This window comes from Sceloporus occidentalis, unplaced genomic scaffold, assembly GCF_023333645.1.
Source record: "Sceloporus occidentalis isolate IW3139 unplaced genomic scaffold, rSceOcc1.0.p SCAF_32, whole genome shotgun sequence".
Taxonomy (NCBI): Eukaryota; Metazoa; Chordata; class Lepidosauria; order Squamata; family Phrynosomatidae; genus Sceloporus; species Sceloporus occidentalis.
In genome coordinates, this window is record NW_028317012.1 from 1,815,051 (window position 1) to 1,830,458 (window position 15,408).

General features: G+C 49.9%; 1 pseudogene; it reads right to left on the reverse strand.

Annotated features, from left to right (window-relative positions):
• Positions 1-15,408, reverse strand: part of LOC149298463 (neural-cadherin-like) — a 150,796-nt pseudogene that overhangs the window by 54,937 nt on the left and 80,451 nt on the right.

The window sequence follows — 15,408 nt, forward strand, 5'->3', positions numbered from 1 at the left end:
GTAAGGGATGATTCTCCTAAGTGGTTTTCTGGAGTTTGATTTAATGTATGAGGTACCTGATGGAAGACGGGCTTGTTCTGGTTGACGTCATCGACTCTCACGACGACTGTAGTCGTGCTGGTGAGGCTGTGAGGACCCCCCGAAGCATTGTCATCTGTGGCGGTCACATACAGAACATACTCGGCTCCATGATGCTTTGGAAGCAGGTTAGAACCAAGACGGATTATTCCTGTTAAATGGTTTGAGGATAAATCAGTCCCATTGTTACAAATCCTAAACCCAGGGTAAGTGATACCACCTACTCAACTTTTTAGGAACTTCAAGTTATAGTTACTGTGACGGAATTCCGGTGAGGAACTCGATTTTATCTCGATGACTAATTTTCTTCTTTATGTAGCAGAATATGCGAGAAATCATCAGGTATCTGTAAAAAGCATCGGTGGCATTGGGGGGGGGTTAGTTATGGATGTATACAAAATATAGCTCTACGTACCTTTCTCGGAATCAATAATAAAGCTCCCTTCTTTATTTCCTTCCGAAATGTTGTAAGTCACATGATCTCCATCTGGATCAAAGGCATGTACGGTGGCAACCAGGGTGTTGGGAGCAGCTTCCTCCGATACAAACGTTCTGTATCTAGAAAACGGAGTACATAATCAAGTTCCTCCGCAGAGAAACGCTGCCAAGAGACCCATTCAGTGCTACCTCCTACCCCGAGGCTCGGCCAACACCAAACCTATAGGCCTTCTGAGCCAAAAACTCATCCCAGCCTCACCGGCCCTGGCAAAGAAGTTAGAGAATGAAGTCTATGCAGTCGCCTTCGTTGGGAGAGACCTGATGAACCGCAATGTATTACAATGTATTAGGTTATGGGAGTGAAGCTACAATATTTTACGCCATAAAGAAAAAAGACCGAACCGTGACCTTCTCCCCGGCAGAGACGTAATAGACGTTCTACGCCCGGCTTTAAAATGTATCGCGCTCCAAAGAATCGCGGCAGTTACAGACATGTCATCGTTAATAATAGGTTAAAAAAGAAAAAAAAAAATTGCATGAATTTGTGCAAGCGGAAGAAATATGAAATGAGAAAACCCTGAATGAGAAAAAAGGGTAACCAACGGCCATTACGCCGAGACGTCTGCTCTGTCCGGATCACACGGCTGCAAATTGAAGGAGACTGGAGAGGAGATTATTTGTGAATCCCTCGTTTAATGCACCAGGCTGGAGGGACGCTAACGCCGCTCGACAACAAATAAAGTGACTTCGCGGGAAGGTCTCGCAAGACAAAGGAGGCGTTAAAGAATACAAGTAGGGCAACAATGTATCAGTTACAGAAGGTGCAAGTTTGTGATGGGGGAGAAGAAGGGAGAGAAGAAAGGATTCCGGCAATACACCGAGATGCGTTGATGGACAAAACAAACTTTGGCCCCTCGAGACGCCTCTCTTTAAACGACCATCTCACGCTCATTAAACTGACTAATGGCCCTGCAATCATTCTGACAATCAGGGCTATACACGGCACCCCGGGTAGAGCGAGTGCAACATACAGGACAACAGAAACGGCATTTCATACGCCTCGCGGAGCGGGTGCACCATCACCCCGGCCTGCGGGGGGCAGTATAGAGTGGCTGTTAATTACCTGACAACACTATCCCTCTTCTAAAATGATCACCTAGCATTGTATTGCCCTCCCCTTTGGAAGCGAAGCTTAGAAAATTGCCCAAAGTTTAACAATTAATCTTTGGGAAAGATTGCCCAAAACTCTCAAGTTTGAATCTGTTTTGGATCCATTACTTCCACGCTGTGAAGGGGAAAGGTTTGCCAGCTCCATGTCGGCCCTACCCTAACTAAGAAGAGTCTCGTGAGCTGCACCTACGTGGTTTGAGAGAACTCCGGAGCTTCATCGTTCACGTTGGAGACACGGATGCGGACGGTGGCTGTCCCGGTGTTTGGGTCTTCTCCGTGGTCTATCGCCAGAACCACAAACTCGTAAAGATGGTTGGGCCTCTCGTAATCCAACTCCCGGACGGGGCTGATAACGCCCTCCTCGGAGATGCCAAAATCGGGGCTCAAAGAATAATAGGAAACCTCGCCATTCAAACCGGAGTAGTAGTCGGTGGCTGTCACTGGTTAGAAGCAAACATAACAACAATAAGCATGCGCGGCGCTCTGATACACCATATCATTACACATCATGTATGTAGGTAGTGTGTACCGTGCATTGTGAACCCGATACCATTTAACCCACCAAATAACGACACAGAGACTGAAATTGGATAAAGCAGGCCACAGCACAATTTTATTATAAACCATAAAACACTGTGTTGGCCCAAAACACCATAAACCAATAACAAGAATATACAATAACCGATAAATAATAAATACAAATATACATAACACATTACCATAACATATTCAAACATAACACAGGAATCGAATTAACCCCGTCCTTGCCGGCCTCTCACACTGCACAATCCAGACCACAGGTACTCACCTCCCCCCTCGTCCAAACAAAGATGACAGCTACCTTTCGCTGTCCCACCACCAATGCTAATCACCAGCCGTCCACAAGCTCGGTGGGCACGTCCAATAAAACACCAGAGGTTAGGGGAGGATTGAGCCTTCCATTACACCATCATCCAAACTCCATCACTTACCAAAAACAGACCGGCAAGGACACACAAACAGCCACTAATCAGCGGGGGCCCCCATCAGCACACGCCATGGCCTGACCGATAGCCTCCTGCAGAGCCAAATTGAAAAGATCCAAACCGATGTCATTCAAATGAACACCATCACTCCGAAACAAATTAGCCGCGTCCCTCTCAAACACCCTATGCCGAACCGTCACGCCATTAACGCGGAAATCCAACGATTAAATTTAACCCGCGACCGCTCCAGGGCCCGCTGGTTAGTCGCCACCCGCCAAAAATTCCGAGACACCACCTCGGACCATACCGGGCATCAGGAAACAAAACCAGAAGCCTAGCGAGGTCCCGAAGAACCGTATCCCCCAGAGTCCTGACCGGGACTACCCCAAGATCATTCCCCCAGAGGTGAATCACCAGGACCGAGGAAGGACCCAACAACCGAGACAACCGAACCAGCTCAAGGAGGAGATGAACCCACCGCATCCCCCGCTTCCCGAACCACCGCACCTCAACCGCAAGAGGAGAGAACCCCAACTGCTCCCCGTTCGGGCGAACTGCCGCCCCCCTCCTGGCCCAGAAGACGAAGGAATGTCCAACGAGCCAGACTTGAGGGAGAACCACACCTACAAAAAACAGAGAACATTAAACAGGCATATCCAAACGAACATACTACCTAAAACGACCCGATCGCCAGCGCCCAATACGTTGCACTGAGGAATCAGGCAAACCAACCCGGGTATCCTCCGTGGCGGCACCAATCCGAAAGGAATGGCCCCCAAAAGACCCGGCAGGAACACCCAAGACTGACAGCGATTTCCGAAAAACGCCGACAAACTGGAAATGGGATAAAAAGGACCCCTCCTTATGCACCAACAGCGGACCCCCCACCGCCGGGCGTACCAGGAGAAACTCGCGAACCGACGACACTGGGCAAATAGGGGAGCCCGCAATGGCACCCAAACGAACGCAAGACCCCCTACCCAGGACATCCGTCTTTGAGCGCCGAATGCGAAAGCTCAGACCACCAGCCCCCAATTCCACATCCTCCGCCAAAACACCCCCAGGAACACGCTTACTAGGGCTAACCAACTCCCCACCAGTGCACACCCAGGATAGCCCCGAAACCCACCGACACAGCCGCATCCGTGTAAAGATGGGAATTAGAAACCTGGGGCGCCTGCCAATAAGACCGACCATTGTAGGCATCCAAAAAAGACCCCCAGACAGCCAAGTCGCCCCGCAGCGGGCGAGTAAGCCGAATAAAATGGCGGGGCCGAACAACACCCGCAGCCAGCCGCCGGCTAAAAACCCGACCCATCGGCAAAATGCGACAAGCGAAGTTCAACTTCCCCAACAGCGATTGCAACTGACAAAGCTGAACCTTCCCGCCTCCCCCGCACCCTGGCAACAAACCCCTTCAAGTCAACCAGCTTATCAACAGGCAGGCGGCACTCCATCGCCACAGAATCAATCTCGATTCCAAGGAAACTCAGACAGGTGGACGGCCCCTCCGTCTTGTCGGCCGCAAGAGGAACTCCAAAACGACGCATCACGCCTGCACAGTGTGCAGGAGACGAAGACAATCCCCCGACCCGATACACAAGAAATCGTCTAGATAATGCAGGATAGAAGCCAAACCCGCCTCCTCCCGAACAACCCACTCCAAAAACGTGCTAAAACATTCGAAATAGGAGCAGGATATAGAACAACCCATCGGGAGGCACATATCAACGTAAAAACTAGACTTGGGCACCAGGGGGCTCTTCGTGTTCGTCTTCGTGCTCGTCTTCGGGGGAAAAAAAACCTTCGTATTCCGCGAATATTCGCCCGTTCCTGTCTTCTCTTCGGGCGAATATTCGCGGACATTCTTCGTGCTCGTTTAATCTTCGTTTCCTTCCCGGTTGCCTAGCAGGGGTTAATACGGGGTTAACAACACATTGGAGCAGCAGCAGCTGCCGTGAAGGAACGTGTGTGCAACTCTATTGGTCGTTTCGGCAGGGGGCTGGTCTGGCATCAACGAGTAAATTGCAGAACGCACTTCATTAGTTGATGGCAGGCCAGCCCCCTGCCGAAACGACCAATAGAGTTGCACACACGTACTGAGGTGTACTGTACACAAAATGACAAATGCTCCAAGGAACTTGGCCTCCGTTTATCATACACAATCACACATCCATAGATGTTTAATAAAAGAATAGGGATTATTTTACATTTTTAAATTGATTTTGGACCACTTGTAATACATGCCTAACATTTGCTACCTATTCACAATGGCATACTTTGCAACAACCCAACTTTTACTGGACAGGACTGGAAAAAAGCAGGACTGTCCACCAAAATCTTGGGTGTGTTGGCAGGTATGCGGATGGAAAAATGTTGGGCAAGAACTAAAAAATAGCTTAGGGTTAATGTACGGTTATGTTTAAGATTAGTAGCAGTGCACTGGTTTGGTTAAAGATGTATTATGTCTAAATAATAATTTAATTTTAATTGGTTTTAAAAAAAAAAATTAGGGGTTTATTTAAATGTATTTTAAAGTTAGATTTATTATTTAGTACTTTATTATATTTATTTAATGTTTATACTAGTGCTACCTACCGAGCTATAACTACCAACGTGTATTTGCATACCTAGATAGCTAAATTAGATGGGACAGGACTGGAAAAAAGCAGGACTGTCCCTGAAAAAGTTGGGTCTGTTGGCAGGTATGTGGATGGAAAAATGTTATAGTATGAAGTGTGAGTTATAGCGTTAATGCTAGTGAGTGTAGAAGTGAAGGCCAGGACAAATAACAAGAGGAAAGGTCCTTGTGATTTGTGCATTGTACGTGTATGTGTTATGTGTGTTATGTGTGTTGTCACTGTGTGTTATATGTGTTATGTGTTATGTCACTGTGTTATTTGTGTTATTGTGTGTGTTATGTTTGGTTGGTTGGTTGTGTATCAGAAGGAAAATAATGAAATGGAAATGGAAAAGGAAATGGAAAAGGCGAATGAGTGGGCAATTGGCGACCCACTCACCTGTTTCACCCCAGAGCAAAGCATCCAAACACTGTCAGTCCTAGACGTTTGGCAGCGGACTTCCAGAGCTCAGACACAAGGCCCTAGCGTAAGCTGGCCACTCCGGCGGAGGTAGCAGGCGTTGCCACACCGCAAACAGACGCAGCCAGGGGGGAGAAACTGCCCTTACCATTAGGGACATTTTGGGCATGACTCTAGCCAGGAAGCGAACTGGCACATGAATGAAGTAGCGTCCAGTTTCGGTACCTCTTTCACAAATAAAACAAGAGACACTTCTTTATTTCAAAATTTTATTAACGTCAGAATGGAATTATTTGTCCGCGGTGCGGACTTAAACACTTCAGCACCGCGACACTCAACCTTTATTAATATGTCATAAAGTGTCAAATATTATAAACACAACAAATTTGACACAACATATATCAATAATTATTGTCAAAACGAAAGACAACATAACCAATTGTAACCATTAATAACCAAATTAATAACCTGCTGGTATGGGCGTGCCACCTGTATCTCTGCTGGAACTGCCGGCGTCCCCTAGCGCGGCAGTCACATGACCTTACGATTCACAGAGGCGCATGCCCCTGGAGTGTCCTGCACTTACACCTCTGTGCACCACAAGTAACCATACCTAGATGGTTAACTCCTGCACCGTACCAGCTTAACCAAACCAGAGTACCCGGCAGAGCCAAAAATTAGGGGAGGGATGGGCGGGAAAAATCTCTTTGAAAATAATTGCCCCTATAGGCCACGACCCTTCCTTATATATCCCCCAGGGAGGGTAATTACCCCCTCCCCTCTGGCCCTGCACGTGCCTCCAAACTTAACTCCTTCCGTGCTAAAATTTCCGCTTAGTCATGCCTTAACCCCTTAAACCGGCTTGACCATGGGTACCTCGTCCGCACTACATTCATGGGGCCCCTCTGTCCAATTCTTTCCCTCCGGGGCTGTTCTGAAGAGATGCTGGCACCACCACAACCACCACCACCACCACCAGCAGCAGCATTGAAAAATGGGAAAGGCGAATGAGTGGGCAATTGGCGACCCACTCACCTGTTTCACCCCAGGGCAAAGCACCCAAACACTGTCAGTCTTAGACGTTTGGCAGCAGACTTCCAGAGCTCAGACACTAGGCCCTAGCGTAAGCTGGCCACTCCGGCGGAGGTAGCAGGCGTTGCCACACCGCAAACAGACGCAGCCAGGGGGGAGAAACTGCCCTTACCATTAGGGACATTTGAGGCATGATTTCAGCCAGGAAGCGAACTGGCAGAGAAGAGACGCTGGCACCACCACCAGCAGCAGTAGCAACATTAGAAAAGGTAAATGAGTGGGCAATTGACGACCCGCTCACCTGTTTCACCCCAGGGCAAAGCATCCAAAGACTGTCAGTCCTTGGCGTTTAGGAGCAGACTTCCAGAACTCAGACACTAGGCCCTAGCGTAAATTGGCTACACCGGCGGAGGTAGCAGGCATTGCCACACCGCAGCAAGTGCAACCAGGGGGAGAAACTACCCTCTCCATTAGGGACATTTGAGGCATGATTTCAGCCAGGAAGCGAACTGGCAAAAGATACTGGCACCACCACCAGCAGCAGCGTTGGAAACGGAAAAAGTTGAATGAGTGGGCAATTGACGACCCGCTCACCTGTTTCACCCCAGGGCAAAGCATGAAAGTCTGTCAAGTCCATGGCGTTTGGGAGCGGACTTCCAGAACTCAGACACTAGGCCCTAGCGTAAATTGGCTACACCGGCGGAGGTAGCAGACGTTGCCACACCACAAACACGTGCAACCAGGGGGAGAAACTACCTTAAACATGACTGCTTAAACCCATAGCAAGGTGAACAAACAAGAAGAACCAAATAACCCCACCCAAACCCCCTGAAATAAAGACACTAGACACCATTGAGTGGGATAGGGCATTTGGCCACAGCTTTATTAAAACCATTCCCCAGGCCAGCGGAAACCAAACATACACATCTGAAAACAACCTGCCAGCTGCTGAGCGCTAGGCCCAACAGGCAGTTAAATTACCACCGATTGTACCAAGAGTCCCAGCCCTGCGGGTGCCATGAGCCGCCCGCAGGACACGCCTCCCCAAGCCCGCTATGGGCAAATGATCCAGGTTGCCTGAAATTACCTCGCTGGCCAGGGGACCAGACCGCTGCTGTGACAATAAAGAGAACAAACAGGAAAGAAAAAACAAAGCAATATACATAATACAACACAAAATATACATGACCAATATAGAGGGGCGGGCGGGAGGGGAACGTCTGGAAGCTGCTGTTGGTACAAGGAAAAAGAGGTAAGAGTCACCTCTTCACCTTCCTATAAACCCTGATAGCTGCAACATTGTTGCAGCTACCCACCAATGAGAGAAACTAACTAAACCACCATGCATGGGCCAGCAGTCATGATCCCCCTTTCCTATAGGTCCAGGGGGCCCCCTTGACTGCTTAAACCCATAGCAAGGTGAACAAACAAGAAGAACCAAATAACCCCACCCAAACCCCCTGAAATAAAGACACTAGACACCATTGAGTGGGATAGGGCATTTGGCCACAGCTTTATTAAAACCATTCCCCAGGCCAGCGGAAACCAAACATACACATCTGAAAACAACCTGCCAGCTGCTGAGCGCTAGGCCCAACAGGCAGTTAAATTACCACCGATTGTACCAAGAGTCCCAGCCCTGCGGGTGCCATGAGCCGCCCGCAGGACACGCCTCCCCAAGCCCGCTATGGGCAAATGATCCAGGTTGCCTGAAATTACCTCGCTGGCCAGGGGACCAGACCGCCACCGCGACCCGGACCAGAGACCACTATGGGCCGGGAAGCGCCCCCCCCCCGCCGACAGCGCCCTTTCAATACCCGACTGAAGACCCAAATGAAAAATATCAAGGCCAATAGAATTCAGGTGAACACCATCCTTACGCATGAGGTTACGATTATCACCCTCCAGCTCTCTATGACGAACCACCACGCCACCTATACTGGAGACAAATTTCGAGACAGAATGATTAAGCTTCCTACGACACCTCTCCAATGGCTTAAGCCTAGGATCATTAGACCAAACCGGGCGAGGAACGACCTCGGACCAGACTAGAGTAACACCTGAAAACAAAGAACAACATCTGGCCAAGTCATCTTTGATCTGATGAATGAGGGAAATGGTCTTAACCGTACCAATGTCATTCCCGCCGGCGTGAATGACTAAAATAATGAATTTAGGCGCAAACCTGTGCAATAAACGACACTCATGAAACAGACGATCCCATCGAAGACCACGAAAACCACGCCAACGGATGCGGGCCACGTCAAACGAAAAACCCAAATTCCTGCCGTAAACACGCGATTCCGCCCTCAGAGCTGCCCAGTGAATATAAGAAGGCCCGATGATCCAGACCAATCTTGGGGGGCCTAGGAAAGAGAGAGACAACAATTACAGCAACAACTGAGGGCGAACATAAAGCCGAAAACTATTAGAGCGCCACCTACCAATACTACGAATTTTACCCGAAGAAAAACCACACCTATACGCTTCAGTGGCAGCCCCTATACGAAAGGAGTGTGAGGAAAAATGACTAGAATCAACCCCAGCTACAGAGAGACAACGCTTGAATACCGAAGAAAACTGATATCGAGTCAGTGGGATACCATCAAGATGTACAAATAATGGGCCCCCAACCAATGGCCTGACCCTCAAGAAGGCCTCTAGCAAAGCAACTGGACAGGACTCACCACCAATTCTCCTCAAAGATACCAAACAACCACGGCCTTGCTGATTGGTTTTGGATCTCCGAATTTTAACAACCAAGAGCCCGCCAGAGATGGAAACATCTTCCCTCAAAATGCCGCCGGGGGAACTCTTATTAACCGACACAAGTTCACCAATGCGAAAGGCCCCAAAGAAAGCCAAAGAAAAAACGGATTTGAACAATGCGAGTTCAAAAGCTGAATAACAAAAAGACGAAATATGACACAGTATAGACCTTAATAAGGACAATGAGACTGGTCGCCGGCGATCCGGCCGCTTACCCCTCTTCCAACCTTTTATTATTTTACGAATCACAAAGTCCTTGGTAACATCCTGCCACCCTAAGGCTTGAAACAAAAAGGATAAAGCAGACAAGTCACGTGCAGCAGACGAACCCGAAAGACCCGACATTCTTAAATTCTCGAGATAACACAAAGTGGCCCGCATCCTACCGTCATTATCCCGAAAACCGGAACGATTTTCCGCGAAGAGCCACCAAGACTTCCACACCTTGCAATAAGCCTGGATCGACTGCGATGACAACGATCTACCCAAGAGCTTCAGGAGGCCTGAGAAACGAGGGTCCATTAGTGCGTAGGGCAAGGAAGGCCGGACACCGCTGCCGAAGGAGCCACCTCCCGAAAACGACTGAACTGCAAACGAGACAATGAGTCCGCAATGACATTTGACACTCCGGGAATATGTCTAGCCTTCACCCAGATGTTGAATTGGAGACAGCGAAGAACTAAGTGACGCAACCAAGCCAACACCGGGAGTGAACTGGAGGAACAACGATTGATAACGTGAACGACGCTCATGTTATCAGTTCTGAATACAACACGCCGATCAGCGAGTTCATGACCCCACAGCTCAACAGCAACTACAATAGGAAATAGCTCCAAAAGAGTTAAATTGCGTCGCAAATCGGAAGCAACCCAAGCAGCAGGCCACTCATGTGCACACCACTGACCTTGGAAATATGCTCCGAATCCGATGGAGCCGGAGGCATCAGTGTAAAGCTCAAGCTCTGAGCAAAAGCACTCAGCCTGCTGCCAACAAGTCTGCCCATTGTACTGATCCAAAAAGGTGCGCCACACAGAAAGGTCTTCCTTGACGGCTCTAGTAACCCTAATAAAGTGCCTAGGGTTCCGCACACCCACTAACGATAAGGACAGCCTCCTACAAAAAGCCCGACCCATGGGCATAACACGGGATGCAAAAACCAGGTGACCTAGAAGAGACTGAACCTGTTTCAACTGAACCTTTTGAGCACCTAAAAATCTTTCCAATAGCTGAACCAGAGTGTCAATCTTAGCCTGTGGAAGGCGAAAAACCATCGCTAACGTGTCGATTTCAATGCCTAGAAAGGACATCGTCGTGCAAGGGCCCTCCGTCTTATCTTCCGCCAGAGGAATATGAAATTCCTGAGCAACCGAGCGGAATTCGTCCAACAACCGCTGACAAGCCGAAGTACCAGAAGGACCAACAAACAAAAAATCGTCACGATAATGGAGCACCGAATGAAGACCTGACCGGAGCTTAACCACCCACTCGAGGAACTTCAAAATAGTAGCAGGAGATAGAACACCCCATGGGCAAAAACATGTCAAAATAATAGTAACCCTGAAAAAATATACCCAGCAAGTGAAAACAGGCTGGATGGATAGGAAGGAGTCGAAAAGCGGACTCGATGTCCGCCTTAGCCAGAAAACAACCCGAACCCGCTTCCCGAACTAACTCGAGTGCCCTATCGAAAGACGCATAATGAACCCTACTCTCAGCCTTGTCAATTCCATCATTGACAGAGACACCCGGAGGGTATGACAGGTGATGGATGAGGCGGAATTTGCCTGGCTCCTTCTTGGGCACTAGCCCGAGCGGAGAGACTCTAAGATTGGTGAAAGGAGGGGAAGAAGAGGGGCCAGCCATCCTACCAGCCTCTACCTCGTTTTGAAGCTTTTCCGCAACTATCTGCTCATTCAACCGAACAGATTGTAGGTTTTTGGAAATGGAAGGGGAATCAGACGGAACAAAAGGGATCCAGAAACCTCTAGAGAAACTATCCTCCAACAGTAAAGCATCACGCCGTTTAGTGTACTGGGCGAGCCACGGGCGCATCCTTTGGACGCTCACCCGCGTCTTCACCCTTACCTGAGTCATCCTTTCCTTGCTTACCCCCAGAACCTCTACCTTTTTTAAAACAACGCAATGCTGGGTGCGCTCCCCCACAATGGGAGCATTCATGTCTGAACCTGCAGGAATTATACCATCTACAATGGCTCTCACTGTAGAGCCAGCAGAGTCCCCTCTTGGAGGCCGCCGCCGCCGTTCCTGAGGCAGCAGCGGCGGCACCCCGAAAGGGCAGAGGCCTAGCAGGAGTCATAAGCAACAGCCACAGGTTGCCATCCTGCATGTCAAAACGCAAACCAGGACGCACCGCCATTTTCTGGCGGAACTGCTGATCATACAGGAACCAGCACTGACCACCGTAAACTTTGTAAGCACCCCAAATCAAATCAAGATACGCAAACAACGAAGGACTCCGTTCTGGGAACTTTTCACATAAAATTGCAGAAAATGCCGAAAAACCCTGCAACCAATTACCGAAGCTTCTGGGAAGCTGTTTAACCTTATCCGAATCGTGGCCCTCCGACCTCCGTGGTCTGTCAACCGATTCCCTATCAGGGGGAACTAGTGTCAGAACATCAACAAATTCCCCTCGCCAAATTTTTTCTTTAATGTCAGCAGGAATATGCATGCCCAAAGGTGACAACTCACATGCAGAAGCCGGAACAGAAAACAAAGGAGCACCGTCTCCATGACCTAAAACAGCTGGGTTACTATTAACAGCTGGACGAAGGGTATCAAGCCTGTCCACCACTGCCTTTAGCAGTTTAACCAGATCACTCCCACCACTCTCAGCCGGAACCCCTGGACAACTAGAGGCAACATCCCATGCCCTGTGCTCCCAAAACTCACCACCAGGGGCAGCTGCAGATGTGACAGGCAACTGAAGAGGCTCATGCAGATCATCCTCAGAGGTGTGGAGGTCGAGATCCGGATCCGGGTGTGATGGTCTAGGAGATGCCGTCCGTCCTCTAGCCACTCTCGGGTGAGAGCGCCGCTGGGGGGATAAAACCGGGGCCATCCGTTCACTAGACGGACGCCCATGCCGCGGAATCCCCTGTGACGTCACCGTGATCTGCGGGTGCTCCGTCTGCCTGCCAGCAGACGAGCTCTGGCGTCTGCTCCCTCGTGGCCGTAGATGCGCATGCGCGCTGACGTCAGCCGCTATGCGCGTCATCAGGAGCGACGTTCGTGGGCTTCTGGAACGCCCCCGTCTTCGCGCCGAACTGCTGGAAGCGCGGCCTGACCTCGTGGTTCTCCGGACGGGCGATGGAGAAGCTGCCTGGCGCGGCCGGCTGACGACCAAAACCGGAGGACTGGTCGGAGACTCGGCATCCTGAATCGCCTCCTCAGGAGCCACAGCCGAAGACGGCACTCCTCCCCCTCGTGCCCGCCGGACCGGGCTTGGGCTAAGACGTACCGGAGGGCGGGAGCGTCTCGTTCTTCGCCCTCTCACCGCGGGCACCACTTCTGCTGCAGCCGGCGAGGCATCCTCGCTTTGTGCCTGCAGCATCAGGTCTTGTAGGGACGTTCCACCATTAGCTGCAGCATAAGCTCGCAGCAAGGTGACAATTTGGGTAGCGTCCATAGCAAGTACAGGAGTAGGCTCACTGTCACCTATCTTCTTCTGTTTGAAAAGTTTTTTTTTTTTCTTTTTTTGCAGGTATTAGAGCCAAACAGCAGAACAGGAACTCCTGGAATGTCTGGAAGCTGCTGTTGGTACAAGGAAAAAGAGGTAAGAGTCACCTCTTCACCTTCCTATAAACCCTGATAGCTGCAACATTGTTGCAGCTACCCACCAATGAGAGAAACTAACTAAACCACCATGCATGGGCCAGCAGTCATGATCCCCCTTTCCTATAGGTCCAGGGGGCCCCCTTTACAGAGAAAAAAAATTAACTTTCCAAGCTAAGAGCTGGATAACCCAACTTGGGCAGATTGAATTTAAGAAAGGCAATCTGCTCCATGAGATGAGGTGCCATGCGTGAGCGCTGTGGACTTCCAGTCATAGAAAACACGCGCTCACTTTGAACAGTGGTTGGCGGACATGATAGTAGCTGCTGCGCAACCATGAGAGTGCAGGCCACACACTCTTCATTTCATCCCAGTAGCTAAGAGGATCAACATTAGGCGCAGAAGGAACTTCACAGAGGTAAAGTTTGACCATTTCAGCAGCACTACTCTCCTTTCTGCTGCTAGCTCTGTCAGATGGTCCAACTATACTCCCAAGTGCCTCTTCCCAAAACGCAGCTGCTCCACTCAGCTGTGTTGTGCTGCTTGTGGCACTGCTGCTGATGCTGCTGCTAGGAGTAGCAGACCACATCATCTCTTCCTCCTCTTGCACCTTTCCCTCCTCGGACAGCATTCCCATTTTACGCTGCCAGTCACGCACCTTGTTGACCAATTGCTCCCGGTAGCTACTGAGAACATTAAATTTCAAAGCTAGCTTTCCCTTAATTCTTGGATCGCAAAGGCACGCTAGCATCATTTCGGGACTCTCTTCCATTCGTTTGCGAAGGTGTACTTTTAGCAGACCCTTCAGCTTCCTGGCTATGGCTGCTACGTCAGGATGTAGAGTGCCACCTTGAACAGCCTCACGGTTTCCAAGGAACACATCCATCTTGCTGCCTAGATGGGAGAACACTGGGATTACCTGGGCCAGACTGGCAGTGTTTGAGCTTAAATTTTCTGTGGCATCCCTGAATGGTTTAAGGACTGCCACTAGCTGGGCGATCACTGTCCAATCCTCCCTATTCAATGGAGAGGTAATCCCAATATTGTGCTCTGAGGCAAGATTATGGATTGCCCTCTGCTGCTCCAAAATCCTCTCCAGCATGTCTAACGTGGAGTTCCACCGTGTACTGACATCCTGGCGTAGGCAGTGTACGGGAAGACCTGACCTCTCTTGCTCTTCCCTCAAAAGTTGGCTAGCCTTAACACTATGGTGAAAGTGCCCAGCGATCTTTCTGCAGCGGGACAGAACTACTGCTGCCACATTAGTTCCTTCTGACATTGCTGCCTTCACTACAAGATGGATGATGTGGGCTGCACAGCGCACACCAACAATATGACCATCTCGCAGCGCTTTCACCATATTGGCACCTCCGTCAGTTACCACAAAACCAACTTCAACATTGGTGCCCGCCTCTGCTCCCACCCAAAGGCTAAACATTTTCCTCATTGCATGCAGAATATTTTGGGAAGTGTGCTTTTCATCCATCACTTCTGCATGGAGAAGGAAAGATCGGTAGCCTGCTGCAGCAGCTTCCTTAGACACACCGGGCTGCCACCAGTGTGCTGTCAAAGAAAGAAAGGCATGCTGGCCGCTAGGTGCACTCCACAAATCTGTAGTGAAATGAACACGCTGACCAGCAGCCTTGGAAAGCTCCTCTTTCACTGCTGCAACACAGGACCGATACAATGAGGGGACAATGTTCCTGCTGAAAGTGGAACGTGACGGAAGTGTATATTGCGGAGCCACAGCCGCCATCAATTGTTTGAAAGGCTCCCCTTCGATCATAGAGAAGGATGCCCCTCCAACAGCAACGAACTGACCAATCAGTCGCGTTACTTTATTGGCCTGCTGTTTGGGCATTGACCTTTTGGATTGGAATGCCACAAATTGTTCCAGGGTGGGCTGGACATGCAGTGCTCCAACCTGCCTTGGTCTCTGGCTGCCAGCACTAGCTGCTGTTGCTGCTGCTGCTGCTATTGGCTCAGAAGAAGAAGCTGTTGGGGTTTTTCCACGGCCACCAGCTATGCTGCCTGCACTAAGTTTTACTTCTGCATCTTTCCCCAATAGCACAGCGTTGTGTTGAGTGCTGAGGTGATGCTTCACGCTAGCACTGGTAAAA